We start from the raw sequence: 12,056 nt of genomic DNA on the forward strand, positions 1-12,056 counted from the left end.
TCCATGGTCATATTTTTGGAGCAGTGGTTTTGTCGATCCATATTCAGTTCTGGAACCGATCCTCCCCATTTTTGGGAACATACAAGCCGCGGATCTGTGGACGAACGAACGAAGCATGAGTTATACAGCTTGCCTTGGCCGGTCCTCCACAGACCCCTCCTACCCGGTTAATTAAATGGTATCCTCTACATCCTGACAAGTTTTCTGAAAAAGCTATGTTTCTATGTCAGTGGTTCTTCGATTTAAAAAAAATAGCAGACCTACAAGCTCGTAGCGCGCCACTCGGTGCCGCGCTATGAGCTTGTAGATCTGCTATTTTTCAATAGCTAAAGCATAACATAATGCTAACACCAAAAGGGGTTCCCGACCCAAAATGGGTCGGGAACGTTGGTGGGTGTCACAAATGTTCATTCCCTGAAGAAGGCAACTTGTTGCCAAAACGTTGGAAAAATAAAAATTTGTTGGCATTGTGACTACGAGCTGTGCGGCCTCTCCTTTCTCAGTCGGGTGTCACAAATGTGTCACAAACATGGTGGCCGTCTCCGTCACAAACTTAATATGCCCATATAAGCCTATATGTAAATTCAATTGCAATAATGTGTGCAACGTACATGTGCCATGAAACGTTCTGGGAAATCCCAAATCCCTACCCTCTCCAATGTGCACCCCGGGACACTGCAATATTATTAAAACACTGTTATCTACATTTTTAATAATGACCAATAAGACGCCCTGAGGGCGAGAAGCGAGGTCACGCTGAAACAACAGAGCTTCTTAAGACGGCACAGTTAAGAAGCAGGAGTTAAACTATTAATCTGGTGTCCGTGAGTTCAGGTGTAAAGTTGCTGGCCGGCTCCATATATGCAGATCTATAGGTGATGATCCATTCCAGCAGCGCGTGTCTTGCGTGTACAGGGTTTGATGAGGTCAGATCAACATTATGGAATGTCTGAATCCCCCATCCACCCTTTTCCCCCTCACTGTACATGTTTTTTTTCCCTTTTATACCTCCTCTATGATGATTTCCTGTTTATGGCTATATAGAAGTGTTTATTTGTACGTCTCTAAATGTTATGATGAATTGAACAGTGAGGAGTTTAACATCTTGGCTGGGGTACTGCAAGGGGACACCCTAGCCCCCTTCCTCTTCATCATAGTCCTGGACTACGCGTTAAGGAAGGCCATCAATGGACGAGAGCAGGATCTTGGCCTCACCATAACACCAAGGAGGTTGAGGCGACTCCCAACGGTAGTCCTTCCTGACAGACCTGGACTATATGCGGACGACATCAGCCTGCTCTCTGACCATGTGGAACAAGCTCAGGAGCTCCTGACCAGAGTGGAATCAGAGTGTGCCAAGGTTGACCTCTGGCTGAATGCCAAGAAAACTGAAGTATAAATCACCTATAACATCCCATCAGAGCATCCACCTCTGACAACAACAGAAGGCACTGCTTTGGAGGAAGTCAAGGACTTCAAGTACCTGCAGGGCTCATGGGTCAACTCAACCCAACAGTACCTGCAGGGCTCATGGGTCAACTCAACCCAACAAGACCTGCAGGGCTCATGGGTCAACTCAACCCAACAGTACCTCATGGGCTCATGGGTCAACTCAACCCAACAAGACCTGAAAGTGAGGAAGGCCCTTGCATGGAGGGCCCTAAACGGCATGGCCAGTGTATGGAACTCCAACCTCCCCCGTCAAACCAAACTCAGCTTCTTCTACGCAACGGTAGAGTCTGTTCTCCTACACGGCAGTGAATGCTGGACCCTGAAGCCAACCCTGCAGAAGTCTCTCGATGGGTGCTACACCAGAATGCTGCGTGCAGCACTCAGCATCAGCAAGAGCACACATGTTACCAACACAAATCTGTATGATGGAATGCCAAGGGTGAGCCAGAAAATAGCAGCCAGGAGAATGAGACTAGCAGGACACTGCCAAAGACACCAAGAGCTGCCAGCCAGCAAACTGGTGCTGTGGGAACCAACACATGGGCACCGGTCACGACTCACGAGGACGTCCACATTAACATATGTGGATGTACTCAAGAACGACGCAAGAGCGCAAAGCACCAACGAGCTGGCCGGATGTATGGAGAACCGGGATGACTGGAAGCAACGATGGAAGGCTCGTCTGAGGACGACCTAGAGAGAACATGGTGGACCCTCTTGTAAACAGGTGTAATGCTTTATGGTGTCGTCCACAGTTAACAGTTTTGTATTGAGTTTGTGCTTGAAATGTACTGTAATTCTCCAATCTGTTAATACATTCTTCAATCAATCAATCAATCAAAGCTCCATACAGTATATATGGAGATCTAAGGGACTGATGAGGTCAGATAAACATATGGAATGAATTCTGTATTGGCCATATATGGAGCGTGTCACGAGGCGTGATGGACAGTCACGAGACGCCTCGTGCAGGTTTTCCTAGTAAACTGCAACCTACGGTCACAATAACACAAATTGTAACATTCCTCAGAGGGAGAAATAGTCGTCATGTCATTCTTACTCGTCTGCAAAGCTTCTGTAAAGCTAACTTGGTGTCGCCAGACGGACCATTTAAATTCCAGCTGGCAGATTCCTCAGGGTTACAGGCTGAGGAGAAATACCTAAATACTTGTACATAATGTACATACTGTAACACTGTACACACTCAACAGAAAGTATTTCTGAGTTTGTTCTATCAAATATTTGATGGTGAAGTAAAGGAGAGAGAGGAGATGACCTTAGCTTTAAAGGTTGCAGCTGGATGCAATTCTGAATCTACATCATGATATGATGAGGTGTGTGTGTGTGCCCACTGCCTACTGCCTACTGCCTTGCCCTTTTCCCCTTGAACACCAGCTCATTGCAGGGGTTTCATAGGGATGCAACGGTTAATAGAATAAGAAAAAGAGGTTGTGCAGTGCATCAATGGGTTTGCAACAGTGGGGTTTCTCAGTGGAGTGCAGTATACATAGCTAGCTACCGCCCGATATCAAAATAATTGAAAAGAATCCCCAAAAGGTGTAGCACATCCAAAATGTCAAATCAATGGACGACAAAGTATTCACATTTCCACTTTTTGCACACACCAATAAACGAACGCTTTCGCGTTTTCCAAACGTGTGGAAATGTGAGTACTTAATTGCGCTCCATTGATTTAAAATTTTGGATGTGTTAAGTTTTGGAATTTTTTCCAGTTAATAGAACTAATCGATTAAATAAACTATTGATTAAATTAATAAAATGGAATAGCTCACATGTCACGTAGATGTGACTGCATGGTGACGATGTGTCACTGCCTCAACCCATTTTGGGAGGAACCCCTTTTGGTGTTAGCATCATGTTATGCTTTAGCTATTGAAAAATAGCAGATCTACAAGCTCGTACGAGCTTGTAGAAACTGACATAGAAACCTAGCTTTTTCAGAAAACTGTCAGGATGTAGAAGACATTTTTAGAATCTGATCGCAGGTCAAAATGGGTTAAACGCCTGGGTTCCCGAGACTCACGCCACATTGACCTCACTCTGCCAGAGGCGTTGTTGGTGCATGATTGCATCTCTTACTGTATATGCTTTGTGCAACCAGATCAGTGTACAACAATACTGCTCACAACATCCTGTGGCAGTCCTGTCCTGTGGCAAGTTCCCTTCAAAATTGCCCGCTTGAAGCAAAATGGCCAGGAAGGAATTGGGTCAAATTGTATGTCCAGACAAGATAACCGAAGGATTTATTATACATTAGCTTGCTGTTATTGAGTTTCATACTTTCAAGCCTGTTGGAAAACATATAAATGGTTTCTAGGCTGCTAATTACTCATTTCCCCATTTTGGGCGGGAACCCCTTTTGGTGTTAGCTATTGAAAAATAGCAAGCTCATAGCGCGGCACCGAGTGCCGCGCTATGAACTTGTAGGTCTGCTATTTTTGAAAAAACAAAGAACGACTGACATACAAACATAGCTTTTTCAGAAAACTGTCAGGATTTAGAAGAATTTTTTAGAATCTGATCTCAGGTCAAAATGGGTTAAACAACACTCAGCACTCAGTACCATGTGACAGACAGAGAGATCACATCTGGATTGAGGCAAGATTCAACAAATATATTTGGGTTCATAGATTTCTTATTTTGATAAAGAATGGTGTCCAATAAGCCCAGCCGCTTGAGCTCCTACACATAATATACTGTCAATGATAACAGCGTGATGATTACACCCCAGCAACCGTATTGTGGGGGAGCTTTCACAGGAAATCGGCTGTTCTCAGCGAGTGAAATGTAGTATAAAGCCCCGACGTGCTCCCCGTCAACCATGTAGGGTTTAAATAATGATTTGCACGTTGTCTGATCATGTCAAGTTACATTTATTTGTATTAACGCGTAATCACTGCTGCATTCTCAAAGGCCCACATTTAACAAAGAAAGCATATTTATTTTGCCAAATATCAAGCCACAAACTCACAAGCAGTTTCTAATTGGCTTTTATAAAGGCAAATAAGGGCTTTTTATAAGTTCTATAATACTTAGGGATATGCCATGATGATATAACACTGTGTTTTGATTGCTGTTAAAATACTAACCAGGAGAGGGCTCTGTCTGTCTGTGCATCATCATAATACATTACAGACTGTCTCTCAGAAAAGGCCGGTGCAGGCAAAAACATAGCTGGGTCATATCCCCGAAAACCACCAAAATGCATAGAAAACCATGCTATCATCATATCAGTTTGTCTATCTATCCATCTATCTTCTCCTTCTTTGACCAACAGTAACCCATTTTCCATCAGCACCCTGTAGGTCAGGGGTGCCCACACTTTTTGACTTGAGAGCTACTTTCAAAATGACCAGCTCGGCAAGATTTATTTTTTATTTTTATCGTTTTCTTTCTTCAATATATTTAAATTAAATACTCTTTAGGGGCATGTCATGTGATCTACCTGCACAGCCTTTGTGATCTACTGGTAGATCGCGATCTACCTTTTGGGCACCCCTGCTGTCGGTTAACAGCACTGAGGCAAACGGTGTTCAGTACGGTCTAGATTTCTCTAGAAATGCTTCCCACCCAATCAGAATGCTTCCCACCCAATCAGAATGCTTCCCACCCAATCAGAATGCTTCCCACCCAATCAGAATGCTTCCCACCCAATCAGAAATGATAAAATGCTTCCCACCCAATCAGAAATGATAAAATGCTTCCCACCCAATCAGAAATGATAAAATGCTTCCCACCCAATCAGAAATGATAAAATGCTTCCCACCCAATCAGAAATGATAAATGGTTGAATACTTGACTGGACTGGACTTTCACTCCAGTATATTTCAATGACAACAATTGTACTTTTGACTCCTGCAAAAGTACATACTGTATAAACCATATATATAACCACTTTTCAAATAATCAAGTGTTTTCAAATGTCAGGATGTGGTTATAGATGTTATTTTCACTATTATAGTATAATGTTTTCTTTCCTTTGGAAATTGTCTAATGTCAATACAGCAATGCATTGATATTAATGAGAAAATATGATTTGACTCAAGTGCTGGAGTTGAGTAACCTGACTCCGCCAGATGGGGCAGCAGAGAGTACACTGGGTTCCCCCCATTCTGCTGGGGGGTACCCAGTACTTTGTCCACCAATGCCAAGAACTTCTGTATACCCTAGAATGGAGGTGGGCAACCTTTTTTGGGACGGGCTCTATTTTCGTCCATTTAAAGTAACCCCTTATCCCTAAACTTATTTTTAAGTGGTGCAAACCACATCCTTAAGTGGCTATGTGTGTGGGTCTCTGGCTGGCTGCCTGGCTGGGTCTGAGCACGAAAACAGCATGGTTGTTTTTCACCACCTGTGCGCAACCAAACACACACGCACATATTAACTGTATATATGGTGATTTCAGGTGTGCCAGTACAGTACAGTGACAGTACAGTACAGTACAGTACAGTACAGTACAGTACAGTACAGTACAGTACAGTACAGTACAGTACAGTACAGTACAGTACAGTAGAGGGTACAGTAGAGGGACCCCCACACGGTATAACTCTGTCATTTCTCAACCGTTTCGGACGCGGGCGGCTCGGACCCCCACACGGAGTTGCACCACTTACTTCACATGGGTGTGATTTATTTTACTATTTTGAAAAACCTTTTTGAATAGTTCAACTACTGATCTACATCGACACGTTGTGAGCTTGTAGACTGGCTATTTTAACAACAAAAAAAGACAAACAAAGACAAAGAAGTTTAGGGATGAGGGGTTTGCATGGACGAAAATAGATCCCGAGAGATCTACTTTCAACTTTCAAGACGGGTGAGATCTCAGACAGGGAAAATCCCCAACGCATATTACATAATATTATAGGCTGCTAATTCAAATAATGCGTACAGAATAATTCATCAATAGTTTAATATGAATAATAAAGGCAAGAATTATTGTCATGACATGTGAAAATATATTTATGGGACTTTTAAAGTACTGGTGACAGCAACCAGTTTCATGTACTTCCTTCTTTCTTTTCTCAGTTCACTATTTTCTGGTCAAATGATGATGTTTCAGAAAACGTGTCTTATCAAGTTCCTTTTCTTCACTGCAGTTGTTGATGATAGGACAAAAATGCATACTTAAAATACTGATGACATCACCTGTTGTTTCATGTATGGTACACATAAAGTATGGCTGAGATTTCAGTTCCTTATTTTTCAAATGATTTGTGGTTTGTCTGTAAGTATCTTTCCAAGTTCCCTTTCTTCACCATGTCTAGATTAGAACAACTGGTTGTTGATGGCACATGTCAGGGCACTACCGTAAGGCCTGATAAGCACCCTAGCAGCTAGGGCCTATAGCTCTAAGCACCCTAGCAGCTAGGGCCTATAACTCTAAGCACCCTAGCAGCTAGGGTCTATAACTCGTACACTGACTGGTTGTTGAAGACCCGGTCCCTGCACATTATCCCCTTTGCACGTGTACAAGGTAAGGTCTTTTGATTGATTGATTGAAAAATGTCTTAACAATTTGCAGAATGACAGTACATTTCAAGCACAACAACTCAATACAAAGACTGTTAACTGTGAGTGGACGACCCAATTAAGCATTACACTTGTTTACAAGAGGGTCCACCGTGTTCAATTATTCATCAAAACATTTAGAGACGTACAAATAGACACTTCTATATAGTCAAAGAACAGAACAGGAATTCATCATAAAGGAGGTAAAAAGGGAAAAGAAACATATACAGTGAGGGGAAAAAGGGGGGTGGGGGGGATTCAGATTTTACGGGGGCCAGTTTCGAATTGCAGCCGTCCGTAGGTGCCCTTTGAGAGCGGTTTTGAGTCAAGGGATTAGCATGTCTTAATGACTGTTGGTAGGGCGTTCCACATTTTGGTGGCATAGGAGCGAAGATAATTTAGTCCCTTGTTTAGTTGTTTGTGTCGAATCTGGGTTGTACGGTTCATTGTATATGTCAGTAATCTGGGTTGTACGGTTCGTTGTATATGTCAGTAATCTGGGTTGTACGGTTCGTTGTATATGTCAGTAATCTGGGTTGTACATTCGTTGTATATGTCAGTAAGTAATCTGGGTTGTACTTCGTTGTATATGTCAGTAAGTAATCTGGGTTGTACGGTTCGTTGTATATGTCAGTAAGTAATCTGGGTTGTACGGTTCGTTGTATATGTCAGTAAGTAATCTGGGTTGTACATTCGTTGTATATGTCAGTAAGTAATCTGGGTTGTACATTCGTTGTATATGTCAGTAATCTGGGTTGTACATTCGTTGTATATGTCAGTAATCTGGGTTGTACATTCGTTGTATATGTCAGTAAGTAATCTGGGTTGTACATTCGTTGTATATGTCAGTAATCTGGGTTGTACGGTTCGTTGTATATGTCAGTAAGTAATCTGGGTTGTACATTCGTTGTATATGTCAGTAAGTAATCTGGGTTGTATGGTTCGTTGTATATGTCAGTAAGTAATCTGGGTTGTACATTCGTTGTATATGTCAGTAAGTAATCTGGGTTGTACATTCGTTGTATATGTCAGTAAGTAATCTGGGTTGTATGGTTCGTTGTATATGTCAGTAAGTAATCTGGGTTGTACATTCGTTGTATATGTCAGTAAGTAATCTGGGTTGTACATTCGTTGTATATGTCAGTAATCTGGGTTGTACGGTTCGTTGTATATGTCAGTAAGTAATCTGGGTTGTACATTCGTTGTATATGTCAGTAAGTAATCTGGGTTGTACTTCGTTGTATATGTCAGTAAGTAATCTGGGTTGTACTTCGTTGTATATGTCAGTAAGTAATCTGGGTTGTACTTCGTTGTATGTCAGTAATCTGGGTTGTACTTCGTTGTATATGTCAGTAAGTAAATGTGTGTGTTTTGTTTGATTAATTTTGTTAAGTTTGTTTTTAACAACTTGCCAATGCCAATCACAGTGTTGTGCCTTTGGCTGATACAACCTAAAATATACTGTGTCTCATTCATGGAAATACAAAAGCTGTGCAGATGTTCTTCACCATTTCAATGGGGTAAAATGTAAGTCATGCCTGCAGATAAATAAAACATTTAAAATAGGATAGCTATTGGTCACATAGGCTACAAATAAAACAGGTTTCTACATTTAAAATGTAAATGTAATGGTCACTAATTGAGAAAAGTTCTCTATGGATCGCAAACCACTGAGCAGACCGGCCCGGCGTAAACTTATAGAAAGATGTTTGTGTGATTTTGTAGCATGTACCGTATTTCCTATTTCCAAAGTATGGGTGTTTTGTAAATTCTGTAAGATGTGCTATTTTTCTCAGCCATGTCCATGAAGTGTATAAATGAAATGTGTTTGCTTTCCTATAAATAAACACATAGACAGGCAGTTGTGCTGACTGTAGCCAGCATTTAATGTAGGTGTAGGCTGGTTCTGCCTGTAGCACTCGCATGCATTTGTGTGCTGGGGAGAGGGGGGGGAGGGGGGGGGGGGGGGTAGTTCCACTGGGGAGAGGTGGGGGGGGGGGGGGGGGGGGGGTGTAGTTCCAGGCCCACCGGGACCATCTGCCCCTCATTGTATTTTCATGTCACTCTGCAAATATCCATTCATTCTGTCATAATATAATGCAAACTATCAATTATAAAGCTGTGAATTTGTCAGTAAGTATTAGAAATTCTTACCATTACTAATATAACAATATAATATAATATTACTAATTAATACAAGGTTGTGCTACAACAAGTGGACATCAGTCCAAAATTGCATGAGCAAATGCTGACAGATGTCTCAAGTATGCCTTTCACTATAGAGTCAGCCACATTTGTGTCATGGTCATAAACAAGGCAGTAAACACATGCTATTCACAGTTTCATGACCCAGCCTTCCTCTCGTTGAGACATAACCACCTCTGAAGCATTGTGCTGAGAATAGAGCTTACAAAGATAGTCCAAATACCCATGGTTGTCGTCAGTTCACACTGTCAATAAAGTTATTCAGAAGCACCAAAGGTCCATTATGATAACTAGACTGGTGCCTGGCTGTAGAGCACCAGAGTCGGTAACAATGGAAGTTGGAGATCCATTCCCCACCCGGCTATGCAATACCCGTTGTACCCGTGTCAGAGTACCCGTTGTACCCGTGTCAGAGTACCCGTTGTACCCGTGTCAGAGTACCCGTTGTACCCGTGTCAGAGTACCCGTTGTACCCATGTCAGAGGACCCGTTGTACCCGTGTCAGAGTACCCGCTGTACCCGTGTCAGAGGACCCGTTGTACCCGTGTCAGAGTACCCGTTGTACCCGTGTCAGAGTACCCGTTGTACCCGTGTCAGAGTACCCATTGTACCCATGTCAGAGTACCCGTTGTACCCGTGTCAGAGTACCCGTTGTACCCGTGTCAGAGTACCCGTTGTACCCGTGTCAGAGTGCCCGTTGTACCCGTGTCAGAGGACCCGTTCCAGCCATCTGTCTGTGTCCCTTTTATGCCCATATATGGAGATTTCTGTATCTGGATCAAATATGGAGTGTGATGTCAGAACAGGCCACTTGGAGCCTGGGCAGGGGCCCTGTCCAGAGCCCGGACAGTTCCAAAGTGCTGCACTGAGCAAGGTTAAAAACAAACAAAATCAAAAACAGTTTGATTAAATTAGTTATTACACAAGTATTTTGTATTACACTGTAGTAGAAGATATTTTAGCTTTGCTCCCACTATCTGTAATATTACTTACTTTACTTACTGCTTACTACTTCCATCCATCCATCCATCCATCTTCAACCGCTTATCCGTAGTCGGGTCGCGGGGGCAACAGCTCCACCAGAGTGCTCCAGACTTCCCTCTCCAGAGCAACATTAGTGACTACCTCCTGGGGGATTCCGAGACGTTCCAAGGCCAGTGAGTCGATGTGTTTCCTCCAACTCCGCCTTATTCTTTCGGTCATGACCCACACTTCATGACCATAGGTGAGAGTAGGAACGAAGATTGCTCGGTAAACAGAGAGCTTTGCCTTCTGGGCGGGAACCCCTTTTGGTGTTTTACCCCCTCAGGCCGGGAACCCATTTTGGGGTTATGTACAGTATGTACAGTATTCAAAAATGTAAAAAAATTTATGCTGCTATATAAATATTTGAAGTTTTTCAGAAAACAGGATTTAGAAGCGTTTTTAGAATCGGCCTCAGGCCTAAATGGGTTAAAGGTCTTTAAATAAATACTTTTTTAAATGTCTATGAGAAAAACTAATGGGGAATTATTTCCTGGGCCAGTCGTCGTCATGAAAGGGGGCGGGACTGCGACGCTCTATGCCGGCTGGCCAATCTGTATCATTGCCTTCTAGTAATACATTTAGATGGGTGTTATTCACCCTATTCTGTTTGTCAATCAGTTTGTCTACTGGCAAAATAACTCAAGAATGGATGATGGGACTGAAGGCTGCCTTGAAGAGATGATGAATATTTGGGTTGAAAAGATCAGAGGTCAATATCACAATCTGGGTCAATCTCAAAATTGAGTATGGATGGAATTGGAAAGATACCTTCACTTTCTTTTCACATAATGTACATTATTACTTGCGCAAGCAGAGCGTGCAAGTAATGTTATCAGTCAGGTGCTACGATGCGTATGTACTTGACACTGAAACATATCATCATTACGTCACCATCGTCAACCAATTATACCCTGGCGTTGGTACATAATCTCCATCACGGTTCACGGAAAGCATATCTGCACGGTCAGCTTCCGTATGTCCGTATGACATCATATCACGTGCAATCTAAGGGACATTGGTACATATCTTCATCACGTCATGGGACATATGCTTCGTAGGATGACGGAAAACATACCTACACGGTCAGTTTGGGGCCAGCATATGACGTCATAACATGTGTTGGCCCCGGACATACGCATCAAACCACCCAGGTAACCACATTATACCACCAACCACTCAAGAAATTACATATACATACATATAGACATATACACATATATAGACATATGAGCATATGACGTGATGAATATATGTACCAATGCCAGGGTATAATTGGTTATCGATGGTGACGTAACGATGACATGTTTCAGTGTCGGGTAGACTAAAGGTAATGCCCCTATGTATACATGTATGTAATCTGACACCACTGCCATAACAGGCATAAGTAATTATTACCATACTTAAAAATACTCTCCAAAAGCAAGGTACGTAGCAAATAGCTAAACCTAATAATTCAATATTGCAAACGTTCTTTCACAGAGAGGCTGAGATTTGAAAGTTTGTAGCGGTCTACAGCACTTGCACGCTCTGCTTGCACACTAGTAGGCCATTTATGGTGCAACAAGCAAGTAGGCACTCGACAGAGTGCAGTTCTAGTTTTGTATAGAATTGGATGTTTTGAGGATTTGATTCCCTGCAACACAAAAGCCACAAAGCAAGTGATATGCATGTTTCCTTCTGTGTAGTGTTGGGTGTATGTTCCTCTTATAAGGTTTCATAAAGCAAGAACTAATGAGAGCGCTTTACAGCTATAACAGTATAGGAGACACACCTGACTATAGTTATTAACTAATGAGAGAGCTTTACAGCTATAACAGTATAGGAGACACACCTGACTATAG

The sequence above is a fragment of the Electrona antarctica genome, assembly GCF_951216825.1.
Source record: "Electrona antarctica genome assembly, chromosome: 10".
Taxonomy (NCBI): Eukaryota; Metazoa; Chordata; class Actinopteri; order Myctophiformes; family Myctophidae; genus Electrona; species Electrona antarctica.